Source organism: Prionailurus viverrinus, chromosome A1 (assembly GCF_022837055.1).
Source record: "Prionailurus viverrinus isolate Anna chromosome A1, UM_Priviv_1.0, whole genome shotgun sequence".
Lineage (NCBI taxonomy): Eukaryota > Metazoa > Chordata > Mammalia > Carnivora > Felidae > Prionailurus > Prionailurus viverrinus.
This window is the reverse complement of record NC_062561.1, coordinates 136,943,964-136,962,338: the sequence shown is the minus strand read 5'-3', so window position 1 is coordinate 136,962,338 and position 18,375 is coordinate 136,943,964.

Below are 18,375 nucleotides of genomic sequence, written 5' to 3'. Positions count from 1 at the left end.
TGTACGTGTTCAAAAAGTATTATAGTTAAAACTATATAGTTATAGGGGTTCCAGGGTAGCGCAGTCAGTTAGCATCCCACTTGGGCTCAGGTCAACATCTCCTGGCTGGTGAGTTTGAGCCCTGTGTAGGGATCTGTGCTGACAGCTCAGGGCCTGGGACCTGCTTCGAATATAGGTATCCCTCTCTTCTGCCCCTCCCCCACTGGCACTCTGTGTCTGCTCAAAAATAAACACTTTAAAAATTTAACTATATAGTTATATAGTAAGTTAATATATGTATTCATAATCTGCTTCAGGAGGTAGCATTAGAGCAATAAATAAGGTGTTCTAGGTTGGGGAGAAAAAAATAAAACAAGTAAACAAGATTAAAAGTGTATTAAATGCATGAAAGAAATTTAAAGAGTATTATGAAAGAGATTATTGGGAGGCTGGCTTACTTTAGGTAATATGGTTAGGGAAGACCTATATGATTAGAAGAAAAATGGCCATAGATGAGATTGGCTGTACACAGTATGGGCGAGCTTTTTAATTCCCTGACTCATTGCAACAGCCAGGCCCAACTTCCTTTTTGGAAGAATAAAACTCTACAAGAACATCCTGCTATATTAATGGCAAAATAATAAAATCTTTAATTAATTAAAGAGGTTGCTATGTCATCCAGAAGAAGAAAGAGAAGCGTTTTTGAGAGTAAGAGGGATGAAAGCACGTTAGAGAGAAGAGATTCCTCTAAGACTGGAAAGAAAATGGAAGTCTGTGGATTCTGTAGGCTCCCTCCAGTAATCTGGGGAGGGAACAGGGCTTCAGATACACCTAAAAAACGTCAAGAACTTGACAAAGAGCCCCCTAATGAAGATGTCTCACGAATCTTGTAGCCACTACTAGGACCATTTAGCTTTGCCCAGTATATTCTGGTATAAAGATCTTGCCTTTCCCAAAATGTTATGTTCCATCTAAGAATCTAGGGCACTCCCACAATTCTGTAGGTAAGGCAATTAATAACAAGGATTTAATTTGTCATTACTATAAATAAGGGAACAGAATCAGATCTAATTTTATTATTAAATATAAAGTCTTAAGATATGTTACACAACCAAGTTTGTGGAGTAAATTCTTAAAGGCATCAGAGTAATTTTGAAAGTCTTCAGTTTTCTCTAGCAGACACACCAAATATCTCTTGAGTATATCCCTACCATTCACAAAGTATATTTTCAACCGCAAAGAAAAAGGTCAATTAGACTGTAAATTAAGACTACATACACAAACAATAACACTTCCACTTACTTTCCAATCCCAAATTGCTTCCCTCCCTTCTTCGCAATGACCCAGCACACAAGTCAATCTTTTCCCCCTGCTCAATTTACTCCAGAAGAGGTTGTTTAAGTGGAATCAGATGCTTGGCTCATAAACAGTATTGAAGACAGGTGGGGTTTAGGCTGAGTGACAAGCACACAAGGCTCTCTGAGGTTAAAAGATTGCTAATAGCTAACATATTGAGTGCTAACATATACTGAACACTTTGTACTTCACATACATTAATTCAGTTAAAGAGGTACATTTACCTTCCCATTTAATATGGAAGCTTTACTGCAATAACACACCCAAGTTCACACATCTACTCATTGGTAGAGCTGGGCTTTCAACCAAGACATTCCATCTCCAGAGCCCCAAGTCTTCACTTTGTCCTACCTTCTGTAAAATAGGTGACTTTTAGGAGTTAAAATAAAAATTGTTGAAGCTTGGTCACATATACTTGAGAATGCATTGCAGTATTTTCCATACTGTTGTAGATGTTTGAAATTTTCCAACATAAAAGCCTTTATAAAAAGGTGATTTTAGGGTGTACAGAGTAACTCTACACGTTTGTTTGTAATAAGTAACGGGAGAGATGAAAAACGTAAGTATCAAACTAACCTCAGGCATCTTTGCACATGCTTCTAGCAATGGCAAATGCTCCACGGCTTTTACCCACGTTCTAAGGTTATTGTGAATAGGAGATAAAACTGCATCCCCTGCTATTCCCTTCCTATCATACAACCCAAGCACAGAGCCATTAACCTAAAATTCCTTCGGTACTGTCCACCGCGACAAAGGCAATGAGACTAAAAGGGAAATTAACAGATTTAAAGTCCATCTTCACTATAAATCTCACTTCTAAGAGTCCCTACCTGTTAGGACAGTCGCTCCTCGTTTCAGAGTCTCAATCTCCTCTTCCGCAAAATAGGAACAATGAAGCCTACTTAGGTTTGGTGCTGAAATAAAAAAAATATGTAAAGAGCCAAAACTGTCTTTTGCATATTGAGTTAACCCTTAATCGGTTTTGTCCCCTTCCTCCTCTTCCCGATTCTGCAAGGGGATTAATGAACGCTAACGTTCTTGGTCTAAAAGTTAGATATAGTGGCGTTTGTTTTTGTCGTTACCAAAAAGAGGGGGCTGGCCAACCCCCAGGGCTCGGTACACAGTGAGGAAAATCCACAGACGCAGGACCTGCTTTCTAGACTCGACCAAATTTGCGTGACCGAGGGGATGCGAGCCCAGATTAAACTCCAGAAGGTGCCAGCCCGGGACCCACGGCGAGGACCGCCCCCGCCTGCCCAGCGGCGCACGCGCAGTCAGCCGCCTGACTCGTGGGAGGCTGCGGTCGGGCCTCGGTGGGCGGGGCGATGGAAGGAGCAGAGGCGTAGCCCGGCTGAGCGCCCGCGCGGGCTCAGCCTTCAAGAGCCGCCGGGGGGGACGACCGCTGAGCGTGTTAGGAGGCCGTTGCTTCTCCGAGTGGCTCTCTTTTGGGTTCGGTCGGGTGTCGGCATGGCCCGTGAGTATGCGGACGGGTGAGGGACGCGGCGGGGAGCGTCTGCAGAGGAAGCCGAGGTCCGTAGGCGCGGCTGGAGAGGAGGCGGGAGCCGGCTGATGTATCCCCTTAGGTCCGACGGCGCGGGGACCCCATTCTCAGCCCACCGAGGGAGAGGGACGGTTAGCTTCGGGCCCGCCTGAGAAGTGGGGCATGTGCCTGCCGGCCAAGTGCGAGTTACAGGGTAAAGGACACCTCTCCGGAGGTGAGGTGTGTGAAGACTGCGGCCCCGGGACGGGGCTTGGTCAGAAAGTGGTTTATAGTTGGTCCTTAAGGTCCTAAGGCCTGAGAAGGACAGGAAGCTCTGGTTGAGTTCCCTCCCTAGTTCTTTTGTTTGGCCCTTCCAGGTAATGCATCCCGAACCGTTTGCGTTTACCCGCTTAACAGTGGAATTGTGATGGGCCAACTTGTGGAGCTGTGTTCCCTGTGTATCTATCCTTCTCTCCATACTCCTCAAAAGCTAGACCTTAATTTGGAACGTACTGACCCATATAGACACAGGAGTGGAGTGCTGGCTATAAGTGATCCGGTATTTACATTAATTGAACACCTGAATTGGTATGATAATACCCTTAAGACTTGAAGTGTTTGTGTTTGAGCTTCTTCCTCGGCTACTATGGGAACTCTGTTCAGTGCAGTGCTCTGCTGGCCTGTTAAAAAATAAAAAGCTAACTTCAGATGCATTTAAATAAGAGTCTTTTAACGGAATTCGTATTAATTTTTGAAATGGGAAAAGAGCATGACTGTTTAACTTTGCAGGCGGAAATCAGCGAGAACTTGCCCGCCAGAAAAACATGAAGAAATCCCAGGAAATTAGCAAGGGAAAAAGAAAAGAGGATAGCTTGACTACCTCTCAGAGAAAGCAGAGGTAAGTGATACTAATCGAATTGTCAAATCTCTGAAGTTTTCCTTTTAAGAATGGAAAGAATTTTTTTAAATCCTGGGTAGAACTAAGCTTAGCTTGCGTAGTAGGGGTCACAGATGAACAGCTGTGCTGCACATGCTGTAACTATATGACTGCAGTCATCTCAATCCCTGGATGAATCTTCTGCTTCCCCACCACAACCATAAGAACTTCATTTAGCTAAGTAATGGAATGCCTCCCATATGAAAGACACTGTTAGGTGCTAGGGATACATTTCCGAAGCAGACCTCCGACTCAACCTTGTCAGGATGACAGGTGACTCAATTACAGTGATAAATGTTAGGAAAGAGACACAAAAAAGTGTGTGTAGCTATATTCATTTCTGAAGATCCATTGGGTTGGAGAAAATGCAGGTCCACAGCCTTGATACGTAATTATGTAAGAAATAATAGAAAATTAATTGTAATTTTGTAATAATACAGAAATACTCTCAGAGCACAGCTTAAAATTTCTCACCAAGAAGATGGCTTTAAATGATACGTGTACTTAAACCCTTGAAACTTCATCAATCTGCTGCCTTTTTACAGTAGTAAACAAATAACTCAAAATTGCACTGTAGTTACTTTGTTGTACTTTGGGGGTTTTGGGGGGTTTGTTTTGTTTTGTTTTTTAATGAAAGCCAGCATGTGTTTTGGTTTTGCTTTGTAAAAGGTTTTATTCGGTAGGTTTCTTGCCCAGCACTGAGCCCAATGAGGTGTTTGAACTGAAAACCCTGAGATCAAGACCTGAGCTGAGATCCAAGTCTGATGCTTAATGGACTGAGCTACCCACGCACCCCAATTTTTGTTGTTTTAATTAAGAATGGCTTTGAGGCCAGGAGATTACTTAATTCTAGAACTCTCCAAGCATAATTTGTTGAGAAAGTCAGTGCTTCCACAACTAGAAAGTTGGGTCTCTAAATTATTAGAGGTCTTTAATAAATGTCAGTGTTTTAAATTCCCATTTAAGGGGAGCACGTGTAGGGTTGAGGTAGTATGTAAAGAGGAAGAACAAAGAGAAGCAGCCATCATTGCAAATAGGCATTCTGTTTTTAAGATGGTAACAAGTAGTTTATTTCCCCACTGTTAGGCCTTCCAGAACACATAAAAGCATGGTATAATGGGAGACAAAAAAAAAAAAAACCCTCTAATTTTGTCTATGTACAACTTGGAGGTCAGGTGAAGAAGTGACGGCACATGCTTTAGCAGGGCTTCTCTGTGGTCCTCAAGCCTGCACATTAGAAACACGTGGGAAGCCTTGAGTGTTACTGAAGCCTGTGTTTTAATTCCAGTCCTTCTTTAATTGGTTTGGGGCTGGGCATAACAGGTGCTCTGGATAAATTTTATTGTGTGTAAGTTAAACCTAACTTTAAAAATTTGCTCAGGTGATGCTGATGTGCAACTGGAGTTAAAGATCAGTGTTTTGGGGTGTCTGGCTGGCTCAGTCTGTGGACCATGCAGCTCTTGATCTCATGGTTATGAGTTGAAGCCCCACATTGGGATAATTATCACTTGATGCTTTCCGTGGTAGTAAAGTGATAAGGTTTGTCTTAAATTTCTCCTTACTCACATTGGAGTAAAAGTGAACATAGTACCAATCAGTGAGCCTGGAATTTTTCTTTTTTTAATTTTTTTTTTCAACGTTTATTTATTTTTGGGACAGAGAGAGACAGAGCATGAACGGGGGAGGGTCAGAGAGAGAGGGAGACACAGAATCGGAAACAGGCTCCAGGCTCTGAGCCATCAGCCCAGAGCCCGACGCGGGGCTCGAACTCACGGACCGCGAGATCGTGACCTGGCTGAAGTCGGACGCTTAACTGACTGCACCACCCAGGCGCCCCTGAACCTGGAATTTTTAGTGAAGATGTCTAGATCTCTAGATCTAGTCTAGCTTGGTTCAATAATAGTCACTGTTGAATTATTATCCACTTGTTAGAAAGCTCTGTTCTAGGTACTATGTGCATTTTACCTCTACTCATCACCCTGAGAAGGAATGTTAGCCTCAATGTTTAGAACAGGAAACTGATGCTCTGAACTTCAGTAACATTACTGAGGTTACAGCAAGCACAACAGAGCTTGGTTTCAAACAGAAAAGTAAATATTGCTTTTTTTTTTTTTCTTTGTAGGTGTGTTGTTTTTCCTTCATACTCATACATAAGCTTTTTGTGTTTGTTTTTAATGTTTATTTTTGAGAGAGCGCACGAGAGGGGGAGGGTAGAGAGAGAGGGAGACACAGAATCCTAAGCAGGCTCCAGGCTCTGATCTGTCTGCAACGAGCCTGATGCAGGGCTGGAACTCATGAACAGATAGTAGGTGTTGATTACAAAGGCATTAAATACATTTTTTTTTTTTAATTTTTTTTTCAACGTTTTTTATTTATTTTTGGGACAGAGAGAGACAGAGCATGAACGGGGGAGGGGCAGAGAGAGAGGGAGACACAGAATCGGAAACAGGCTCCAGGCTCTGAGCCATCAGCCCAGAGCCCGACGCGGGGCTCGAACCCACGGACCGCGGGATCGTGACCTGGCTGAAGTCGGATGCTTAACCGACTGCGCCACCCAGGCGCCCCTAAATACATTTTTTTTAAATAAGGGTCTCGTGTTGACAACCAAGAGTAATTGCCATTATTCTGTATGTAGCTGCCTAATGGCCAGTGTATACATTGGTAGCTATTCCATAGAACAACCCTGGTAAGTAGTGTCGTGATTTTGAAAGATCTTTGAGGTTACTTGCCCAAGACCATAACAACAGGGATGGTTTTCAAAATAAGATCCAGCTTCAAAGCCCTTCCATTCTTTTTTTTTTCCCATTCTGTCTCCAAGAAAACAAAGACATGAATTCTTATCTTGTTTTAAATTGTATCTTAATATGCTTAATGGGTTATGTATAGAAAACAAGTGAGAATGTAAAATGAGTTTTTATGTAACAACTTACAGCCTTTTCCCCCATTATAGGGACTCTGAGATAATGCAACAAAAGCAGAAGGCAGCTAATGAGAAGAAGTCTATGCAGACGAGAGAAAAATGATGACTGTTTGGAAAACCTGGGTGCTTCTGCCAACAAGGTGTATCATAAGCTCTGATTAAAATTTTGTGGAGTAAGCAGTCCTATGTTACAACACGTCCTTACAAAACTATTTAAACTTTACCTCTCAGCCTGACTTAGTGTGATGTTTCAGAACCATTCTTCAAAGAATAAAACAAAAACTATGCATGAGACATATTGTTGAATGTTATTTTTTTATCAGCAGTGAGCGTTTATCTAACAGGTAATGTGATAAGCTAACATAATCTCTTTTAAATCTAGAATCTTTGTCATAAACTTAATGTAGGTATTAAAGTCAACTTTATAATAAAAGGGAAGAGGGAGAGGAGAATCTCAAGCAGGGGCTCAATCTCCCAAATCATGAGATCATGACTGGAACCAAAATCCAGAGTTTGACGTTTAACCAACTGAACCACGCACCCCATCCACAAAGATTCCTGATGGGTCTGATTTCTGAACTCCCATCTCCAGATTTTCTACATACTGATAATTCGTGAATACAAAGCACTTGTTAGGCTCTGAGCTGTATCCTTTGCTTTTTTTTTTTTTCCATAATGAGTAGTTTCCATGTCTTTTTGTTTTCACAATTGTAATTTGAAAAGTTTTTTAATGTTTTTTAAATTTACATCCAAGTTAGTGTATAGTGCAACAGTGATTTCAGGGGTAGATTGCTTAATGCCCCTTACCTATTTGGACCATCCCACCTCCCACAATTCTTCCAGTAACCCTCCGATTGTTCTCCATATTTAAGAGTCTCTTCTGTTTTGTCCCCCTCCCTGTTTTTAAATTATTTTTGCTTCCCTTCCCTTGGGTTTGTCTGTTCTGTGCCTTAAAGTCCTCACAGGAGTGAAGTCCTATGGTATTTGTTTTTCTCTAATTTAGCTTAGCATAATACCCTCTACTTCCATCCACATATTTGCAAATGGCAAGATTTCATTCTTTTTGATTGCCGAGTAATACTCCATTGTACATACATACCACATCTTCTTTTTCCATTTATCCATTGATGGACATTTGGGCTCTTTACATACTTTGGCTATTGTTGATAGTGCTGCTATAAACATTGGGGTGAATGTGCCCCGTTGAAACAGCATACTGTATCCCTTGGGTAAATACCTAGTAGTGCAATTGCTGGGTCGTAGGGTAGTTCTATTTTTAATTTTGGGGGATGCTCCATACTCTTTTCCAGAGTGGCTGTACCAATTTGCGTTCCCACCAGCAGTGCAAAAGAGATCCTCTTTCTCCATATCCTCACCAACATCTGTTGGTGCCTGAGTTGTTCATGTTGGCCATTCTGACAGATGTGAGGTGGTATCTCAAGTGGTTTTGATTTGTATTTCCTGGATGATGAGTGATGTTGAGCACTTTTTCATGTGTCTGTTGGCCATCTGGATGTCTTTGGAGATAAGTCTTTTGCCCATTTCTTCACTGGATTATTTGTTTCTTGGGTGTTTGATAAGTTCTTTATAGATTTTGGATACTAACCCTTTATCTAATATGTCATTTGGAAATACCTTCTCCCATTCTGTCAGTTGCCTTTTAGTTTCGCTGATTGTTTCCTTCACTCTGCAGAAGCTTTTTATGTTCATAAGGTCCCAATAGTTCATTTTTGCTTTTGTTTCCCTTGCTTCTAGAGACGTGTTGAGTAAGAAGTTGGTGTGGGCAAGATCAAAGAGGTTTTTGCCTGCTTTCTCGTCGCGGATTCTGATGACTTCCTGTCTTACATTTAGGTCTTTCATCCATTTTGAGTTTATTTTTGTGTATGGTGTGGGAAAGTGGTCCAGGTTCATTTTTCTGCATGTCGCTGTCCAGTTTTCCTAGCACCACTTGCTGAAGAGACTGTCTTTATTCCAGTGGATATTGTTTCCTGCTTTGCCAAAGATTAGTTGGCCATACGTTTGTGGGTCCATTTCTGGATTCTCTCTTCCGTTCCATTGATCTGAGTATCTGTTTTTGTGCCATCCATGTCTTTTTTTTAATTTTTTTTATTTTGGGACACAGGGACAGAGAATCCCAAGTGAGCGCTCTACTGAGAGATGGAATTAGAGGGGCACCAAGAGGGGCTCTTGGTTTCGGCTCTGGTCATGATCTCAGGTTCCTAGGATGGAGCACAGAGCCTGCTTGGGATTCTGTTTCCTTCTCTCTCTACCAATGTCTTGGTTGGGCGACCAACTTCAGGTCATTGATCTTAAGGTTTGTGGGTTTGAGCCCTGTGTCAGGCTCTGTGTTGGCAGCATAGAGTCTACTTTGGATTCTCTCTGTCCCTCCCCTGCTTGCACTCTGTCTCTTTAAAAAAGTAAAAATAAAAAATCAGGGTGCCTAGGTGGATGGCTTAGTTGGTTAAGTGTCCAACTTCAGCTCAGGCCATGATCTTAGAGTTTCTGGGTTCAAGCCCCAGGTTGGGCTCTGTGCTGACAGCTCAGAGCCTGGAGCCTGCTTCAGATTCTGTGTCTCCCTCTCTCTCTCTGCCCCTTCCCCACTTGTGCTCTGTCTCTCTCTCTGTCTCTCAAAAATAAAAAGTATCAAAATGTAAACTTTTCTTAATCAGTTAATCCTTATAAATCTAGGGAAAAATACAATTTGTAAAAGAACATGGATATTAGGATAAGGAAGATTTCTATGTTGTAATGATTAAGATTTCAAAACTGAATCTTAATTATTTGGCATTTACTTGAATGAATTCATTGTTAAGATAAAGGGTTTCATTTTTTACTTGAACATGACTGTTTCCTCAAAGCCGACAAAAGTTATGTGACATGAAGAAATGAAGTTTAATTGCTCTAATGTATTAACACTTTAGTTTCTTTGGTTGTAGTATATTTAAGCAGGGTAAGTTAAATAGCTAAACTTTTTTTTTCATGTTTATTTCCGAGATCAAGAGAGACAGAGCACAAGCTGGGGAGGGGCAGAGAGAGAGGGAGACACAGATTCCAAAGCAGGCTCCAGCCTAAGAGGGTAACTGGTCAAGGTATTTCCCTTAATACCTGAATAAGAAGAGAGTAAGGAAAAATATAGATGAATAATTGCATCCAGTCAGTGAAGTAAATTTATATATTCACTTTAGTTAATTCTTTTGGTATGTTGCTAAAGCAAGATAAAATTTAGACAGGGGCGCCTGGGTGGCGCAGTCGGTTAAGCATCCGACTTCAGCCAGGTCACGATCTCGCAGCCCGTGAGTTCGAGCCCCGCGTCGGGCTCTGGGCTGATGGCTCAGAGCCTGGAGCCTGTTTCCGATTCTGTGTCTCCCTCTCTCTCTGCCCCTCCCCCGTTCATGCTCTGTCTCTCTCTGTCCCAAAAATAAATAAACGTTGAAAAAAAAAAATTTAGACAAAGTAGTGCCAACTTTAAAATGTAACTTAAATTCTGAAGACCACGGAACACTCTTCTAGGCGTTAAAGTTGCTGTCTTGCATCATCCTTAATAGGAGGTACTGGATTGTTGTTAGCAATCTTCCTAAGTCCTGCTGAAATGTAAGAGGTAGCAGCCACTCCTGCCCAAGGTGATAACAGGTCAGTTTCATCAGCTGCTTGACTCCTTTTGAATGCCTTTTCTGTTAGTTGTGTGTGTAAGAAATTGTTACCCACTTAACACACTGTAGGTTGTTTTTGAAAAGTAAAGCTTGCAGGAAATACTGATTACTGACATTATTTTTCTCACTTTTTAAAAAGTATATTTTGTTCTTTTTCTGCATGTTTTCATAGTTGGGAAGAGTCTACTCACTTGTATAAAGTGAGAATCTTGATGTATTTTCTAGTTGTGCCTTTATGAAAAGAGCTCTTCTTTCTATTCAAGGCATGTGTCCTGCTGGTAGCTTTGAGCCTATAAGCTATTTGAAAACTATTGACCTTAAAAAAGCATGTCCTCTGACAATATGTGTATGTCAAATCATATTGTATACCTTAAATACACTGTCAATCATACCTCATGAAGCTACGGAAGGGAAAATATCCCTCATGTGGAAACCTAATATAAAATTGACTTTGGCGGTTTAGATAATGAGATTGGTACGTCTTACCATCTGTGTCGGGTACTAGCAATGATACAACCCAAGCACAGAGCATGTCAACTTGTTGAGGTAAACTCCTATTTGCCTTTGGTGACGAGGACCTATTTAAAAAAAAAGAAAAAAAACGATGAGAATTCAATTGAAAAACTGAATTATTTTTATGGACTTGTCAATCATAATTTTCCGTTAGAATTTCCCATAAATTACAGCAAAGTTTAAAACTTCATACAGGCTTTTCCTTAGAACTTTGCTTCTTAAAAACAAAAACCTTTTACCACTAAATTAACTAACATGAAAAAGTTCAGAGTAGCCTGCTGTTAGGCTATTTGCCCAGGAAAATTGAAATGTTAAAATTTGATTTTGGTTAATAGAGCTTTTATAGAAATATTTTCCATACCACATCCTACTCATGCTACTTTATCAGTTGGACATGACTTTGCTTGCTGGTGATCCATGCAGGAACATTTCCTTCAGTATTACTGAAAAAAGGTTTTTTACAGTTTTTTTAGTTTCCAAGAAATAGTCTACCAACCTGGCTGTAATCGACAAAATCCTGTTGAATACTTTGTTTTTACAGACATATATTGCATGATGAAGGATTTTGTCAAGGACTTGGAATTGGGGGGAGGGGGGTTGGTATTGTTCCAGGTATTGTACTAAAGATGACTGTTAGGGTGGCTTATGAATAAACACTTAACATAGAGTTATGTATTGGTATGCTTGAAGACCTAGAAGCACATCAGGTCTGTGATTTGATGGTATATTGAAATTTCTAGTTGCAAACAGAATCATTAATTACAAATAACCACAATGAATATTTAAGTGGATGACAGACTCCAGAGTCCAAGGAAAAGTTGAAGACGGAAGCCTCGGGAAAAGTCAACAGTGGGGATAGCTCCAGGTACCATGAGAAGCTTTTTTCCCCACAATGCTGCTATCAGATTGAAATTTGGGCAATTATTTTCAGTCATAATGCCATTCAGAGTTCCTCCAAATGAACTTGTTTAGGTTACACGCTTACCCCTTAGCAAGGGGAGGATCGGTGCCTAAGATGATGGTATAACCAAGACTTCATCCAGTGAGGAACAGTTGGTCCCCCTAGCAAATGTGGGGTTCTGTTGCCAGAAAGGAGGGAAGAGATTCTGGGCAACCTTGTAGAGTCCACTAATCTTGTTGCAAGGCTAAGATTAAAATTAAAAAATACAGATACATGATATGGTTAATGGTGAAGGTGGGAAGGAAATGTCTGAAGTGTGACAAATGATGAAGGTCATACACTGTTATCTCCACCAGCTTTCAACCCCCCAAAATTCAACGTCTGCTCATGATTAAAAATTTGGGAAAATGTAACAAAAAGACTGAAAGAACTTTAGCCATAAATGAGTAACGTAAGAAACTAAATATACCCTTAGTGTATAATCCAGTAATTGCAATCCTGGGCATTTATCCCAGTGAAATGGTATTAAAGAACATAGTAAGTATATTATTTTTATTGGCTTTTACATAGACTGTACCAAGAATAAGGTACATGGACATTTCTAGCAGGCTGCTTTGTGACAATCACTATAGATTCATTTTGCGTGTTTTTGAATTTTACATATGTGGAATCACCCAGTATGTACTCATGGGAGTTGGACTTCATTTGTTCAACATTATGTCTTTGAGAATGCTTTGTCTTTTATGTATCAGTAGTTCCATCTTAAACATGAAACTGTGTAGTATTCTGTTACATAAATACACCATAACTTAGTTATCCACTCTACTTTTCATGGACATTTGGTTTGCTCTTAGTTTGAAGTTTTTAAGAATGATTCTGTCATAAACATTTTTTATATATATTTTCGTAGTCATGACTTCTACTTATTATATATTAAGAATGAAAAGTTGCTGGGACATAAGATACATAAAACTGTGGTCTAGTTTTCCTCAATTCTCACTTAAGCATTCGTAAACATAACTATAACTAACGGATATTGAGGATTTACTAGGGTTGCTATAGCAAATTACCACAAACTTGGTGGCTTATAACAATAGAAATTTATTCTCTCACAGTTCTACAGGCCAGAAGTCTAAAAACAAGGTATCAGCAGGACCATAAGCCCTCTGAAGATTTGAGGGGAAAATCTTTGCCTCTTCCAGTTTCTAGTAGCTTCGGACATTGGTTTGCTTGTAGCACCATAACTCCTATGTCTCTCTTCACATAGCCTTCTTTTCTCAGGTTTCTTCTTGTTTATTTTAAGGATGCCTGTCACTAGGTTTAGGGCCCACTCTAATTTGGGATGATCTCATCCTGAGTTCCTTAGTTACATTACCAAAACCCTTTTCCAAATAAGGTCAAATCACAATAGCTGTATCTGGTGGGCATATCATTTTGGGGGCCACCATTCAACCCACTACAGGGAATTTTTTTTTTTTAAACAAAAGTGGAAAACTTACTGTAACTTGATTTTTTTTTTTTTTTAAGCTATGCCTACAGGTCAGTCCCTATAAATCTAACCTTGGTATAGTAATTTATCAAGTAATTTCCTTACTCGTGGAAATTGAGGATGATTGTAAGCTTCTGCCACTAAAAACAATTCTGTAATATAGGCATACTTAACTATGTAATAGTTCTTTTATTCCTATAAGAATGGATTCTTAAAGGTAGGATTCCTAGTACAAAGGTATATGCCATGCATTTGCAATTTTAAGCAGATATTTCCCACAAGAAAATAGCTCTCCATTTCCCATGCCCTTGATAACATCAAATATTAATCTCTGATATTGCTATCCTGAGCGGGAAAAGTGGTATCTTAGTTGGTAATTTTTTTTTCATGTTGATTTTTGAGAGAGTGTGAGCAGGGAAGGGGCAGAGAGAGAGGGAGACACAGATTCTGAAGCAGGCTCCAGGCTCTGAGCTGTCAGCACAGAGCCCAACACAGGCCTCCAATGCACGAACTGCGAGATCATGACCCGAGCCGAAGTCAGACACTCAATGGACTGAGCCACCCAGGTGCCCCTGTAATTTCTTGACTGCAGAGGTTGAATGTTTTACCACGTTTATTGGGCATTTGGATTTTCTCTTCTGATGTACTCATATTTTCTCTGCTTTATGCTTTTTATTTTACTTAGCTTTCACATGTGAGTACTATTATATCTATCTTTATAGATAAAGAAATTGAGATTTTAATTAAGGAATCGCCACCAAGGTTACCCAGCTAGTAAGTGGCAGGTTAGGGATGTGAAATCAGGCCAGCTGAGGGCAGAGCTGAGGCTTATTTTCATATTTATTGGCCATTTTTTTTTTTCTTCAAGGAATAGTTTGTTCTTGTCTGTTTTTCTGCAGTTTTTTTAATAGGTTACAAATATTTTCCACACTATTTTTTGTAGTTTCATTTTATTTTGCTTGTAATTACATTACCATAAGTGTAGTTTCTTTATAAGTAAGGGTGCAGACTGCAGACTTATCCTGACTGACATGTTAAAACTTAAAAAAAAAATTTTAATGTTTATTTTTGAGAGACAGCACAAGCAGGGGAGGGGCAGAGAGAGAGGAGGGCAGAGGATCTTCAGATCCTCTGAAGGGTCCCAGGCTTACAGCAGACAGCCCAATGTGGGGCTCGAACTGATGAACTGAGAGATCATGGCCTGAGTCAAAATCAGACACGTAACTAACTGAGCCACCCAGGTACCCCATTTGTCAAAGCTTTTTAATGTGAACTTGAATACCTTTGGGCAGAGATTGAGTAGAGTGAGTGGGAGGTGGGGAGGTATAGGCTCCACTTTACTGATGACAGTACCCACAACCTCTTATTGCTTATTCCTCCTTAACTCATTTACATTACCCACCTGACTCCCAAAAGGTATTCAAGTTTTCAGTACTTTCATGGTTTCTTGTTTCTATCTTAAGATCTCCCCCATCCCAAGTTTTATAAAAATCACCCAGAATGTATTTTGATATAGGATAGGAGGGTGGGGACTCAAACCTTCACATACTGGATGGCCAATTCTATCTATCCCTTTATGAATTACACTACCGTTTGTCTATTAAATCATTCAAATATTCTTCCAAAACATCATTTGTAATTTTTAACATTCTGCTGCTTTAACAGTTCAGTGAGCCATTTTGTACTAAAATCACAGACCCATCTATGATCTCCTGCCCCTAGACCCTGATAATGTAACGTTAAAGAACTAATTGGCTTTGGCCTTGTCATTTGTTTATGCACTATCCCATTTGAAATTCAAATTGGAAAATCAAATTGGAAGACTGGTCACTAATCATTTGAATTCTTTATTTGCTCAAGGGCAATTTCCAAGAGTCCTGGAAGGTAGGATTTTGGTATTGAAATTCCATATACACAAAGACTGTTCCAGTTCCTGATGTTAAATTTAATGTTTAAGTGCCTTCAAATCGGGTGAAATGGTTTTCCTTTGGAAGTTCACTACACAGTGCTTTGAGTGCTTTGTCTGTCTTATGAAATAACTTTGTAAAATATAGTAATTCAATTATGAATGTCACCATCAGGAATAAAAGAACATCATCTTTTCTTTGAGAGCAAAAATGCCATAGGTTCATTTTTGTTGAGGATCCTGGTAAGTAAAAATACTTTTTTCAACAAAGAACCTGCCATTCTAAATGTATTAAAATGCTAATTTTTCCTTGAAAACCTTAAGCTAAGTGAAAAAGTCCAGACACAAAGGGCCATAGATTGCATTTGTATAAAATATCCAGAACAAGTAAATCCATAAAGACAAAGTAGATTAGTAGTGGTGAGCAGCTGGAAGGAGGGAAGAATGGAGAGTGACTGCTAATGTTTCTTTTTAAAGTGATGAAAATGTTCTGGAATTGGTGGCAGCTTTATAACCTTTCAAATATGCTAAAAACTACTAAAGTGTATGCTTTAAGATGGTGAATTCTATGGTATATAAGTTATATCTCAAAAAATATAAAGACAAACACCTCTTTGCAAATTCTGTCTAAATTTCTACATCAAATGCCAGGCTGGCCCAGTCGGAGGAACCATGTGACTATTGCTCTCCAGGTGGTCAGTTTGAGCCCTGCTTTGGCCTGTTGTCAGCACAGAGCCCACTTTGGACCTTCTATCCCATTCTCTCTGAGCTTCTCTCTCTCTCTCTCTCTCTCTCAAAATTAAATAAACGTTAAAAAAAAAATTTTTTTTTAGCTTCTCTCAAAATTAAACATTAAAAAAAATTTTTTTTTACATTTTTATTTTTGAGAGACAGAGCACAAGTGGGGGAGGGGCAGAAAGAAAAGGAGACACAGAACCTGAAGTAGGCCCCAATCTGACAGCACAGAGCCTGACACGGGGCTCAGACTCACAAACCATGAGATCATGACCTGAGCCAAAGTCAGACGCTTAACCGACTGAGCCACCCAGGCACCCTCGGTTGGATTATGTGCTCACAGCTCAGAGCCTGGAACCTGCTTTGGCTTCTGTGTCTCCTTTGCTCTCTGCCCCTCCCCCACCTGTGCTCTGTCTCTCTGTGTCTCTCAAAAATAAGAAAATGTAAAAAAAATTGTTAAATAAAAAAAAATTTTTTAATGCCATTATGAGAATTTTTATAATTGAGAAAAATCTAAGTGGCTTTTTAAAAAAATAGATCTGTTTCTGATATTGATAGAAGCCAAAGGGGAGCCCTCAAACTTCCTTGGGTAGATACATTTTTTAAGAAAATTATAATACATATATACATGGAATCCATCTGGCAATCTAAATATTAATGAATAATCTGGAAGAGTAAATGGTAAATGCCTAGTAAGATTTAAAGACCTGCTTGACCCATGTAAAGACAGGAAAAAAAAAACGCAGCATATCATTAAACATGAGACAACATTTGATCCCACTTTTCTTCTCTATCCCTTTCACTTTATCCTCATACTCCCCCCACCCCCATCCTGTGGCAATTGCGAGTTCTCTATAAATCTATTATGTTCATTTGTTTTTTAGTTTCCACATATAAATGAAGTCGTATGGTAATTTGTCTTTCTTGGACTTGTTTCACTTAGCATGATATCCTCTAGGTGTGTCCATGTTGTTGTAAAGATTTCATTCTTTTTATAACTATATTCCATTGTGCATGTGTGTAAACATATCTTTACCACTCATCTAGTGTCTGCAACAATTTATGTTCCCACCAATAGTCCACGAGAATTCTTTTCTTTGCATCCTTAGTAACACTTGTTCTCGCTTATCTTTTTGATAATAGCCATTCTGACACCTGTGAGGTAATAGCTCATTGTGGTTTTGATTTGCATTTTCCTGAGGGTTAGTGATACTGAGCATCTTTTCATGTACCTATTGACATCTGCATGTGTTCTTTGGGGAAATGTCTATGCAGGGCCTCTGCATATTTTTTTATTAGATTGCTGTTTTGGTTTTTTTACATTGAGTTTTAGGAGTTCTTTATAGATTTGGGATATTATTCCCTTATCAGATCATATGTGAGAATGTCTTCACCCATTCAGTGTAGGTTGTCTTTTCCTTCACTGTGGAAAGGATGAAAGTTTGATGCAGTCCCCTTTGTTTATTTTGACCTTTTTTTTTTTTTTAAGTTTGAAAATTTACCAAAGAAGACTTGGGAGCATGGATATTAACTTAAATGTTAAAATTGAGAAGTAGCTAAAGGAATGAACTCTGCTACCTGGAATCCAGGCAGCTGTGTAAATGCTCTGTGCTGTTTCCTTTTTTTTTTTTTTTTTCTTTCCCTCGTATATCAGTACTTAATTCTTTCTTAAAAGATTTTTCTTTTTAACTAATCTCTACAACCCATTGTGGGGCTGAAACTCACAACCCCCAAATCAAGCCTAAGCATTTCGGGAGATTCTCATTCCTATTTTTTAATTGCTGAGTAGTAGTCTATAGTATACAAGTACCACAGTAAGTTTACTTATCTTTAAAATGGGAATAATAACCCGTCGTTTATTGGGTCGTGAAAATAAAATACAAAGGAGCCTGGGTGACTCAGCAGGTGGAGCGTGGGACTCTTGATTTCAGCTGAGGTTATGACCCCAGGGTGCTGGGGTTGAGCCCCCTGTCTGGCCTTGCGCTGAGCATAGAGACGCCTTAAGATTCTCTCTACCTCTGCCCCTCTCCCCGGCTCACGTGCTCTCTCTAAAAAAATAAAATAAAAAACTCTGTAAAGCACTTTTTAAATGGTGGCGATATCATCATCATTGGTTACATCTGGGCTTATTTTTGTTTGTTTTAGAGAGTACATGCAGTACGGGAGAGGGGCAGAGTGACAGAGAATCTTAAGGAATCTCCAGGCTCAGCGCTGAGCAGAACACAGGGCTGGATCCCAAAACCCTGGGATCATAACCTGAGGGGAAATCAAGAGCCATACCCTCAAACCCCTGAGCCACCAGGCGCCCCTTATTTTTTTGTATTACCCATGTTTTCTATGTTACTTGCAATGAACATTATTTTCTATGTAAATCTATTGTTTAAAAAATATATTGTTTAAAACAAAAAAAAAAAAAACCCTTGGTGGGAATCACTCTACCAACATAGGAAAATGTGAAACCAAATAATTGAACACAGGAAAGAGCAAGTCGACTCCTAGAGAAAGCACC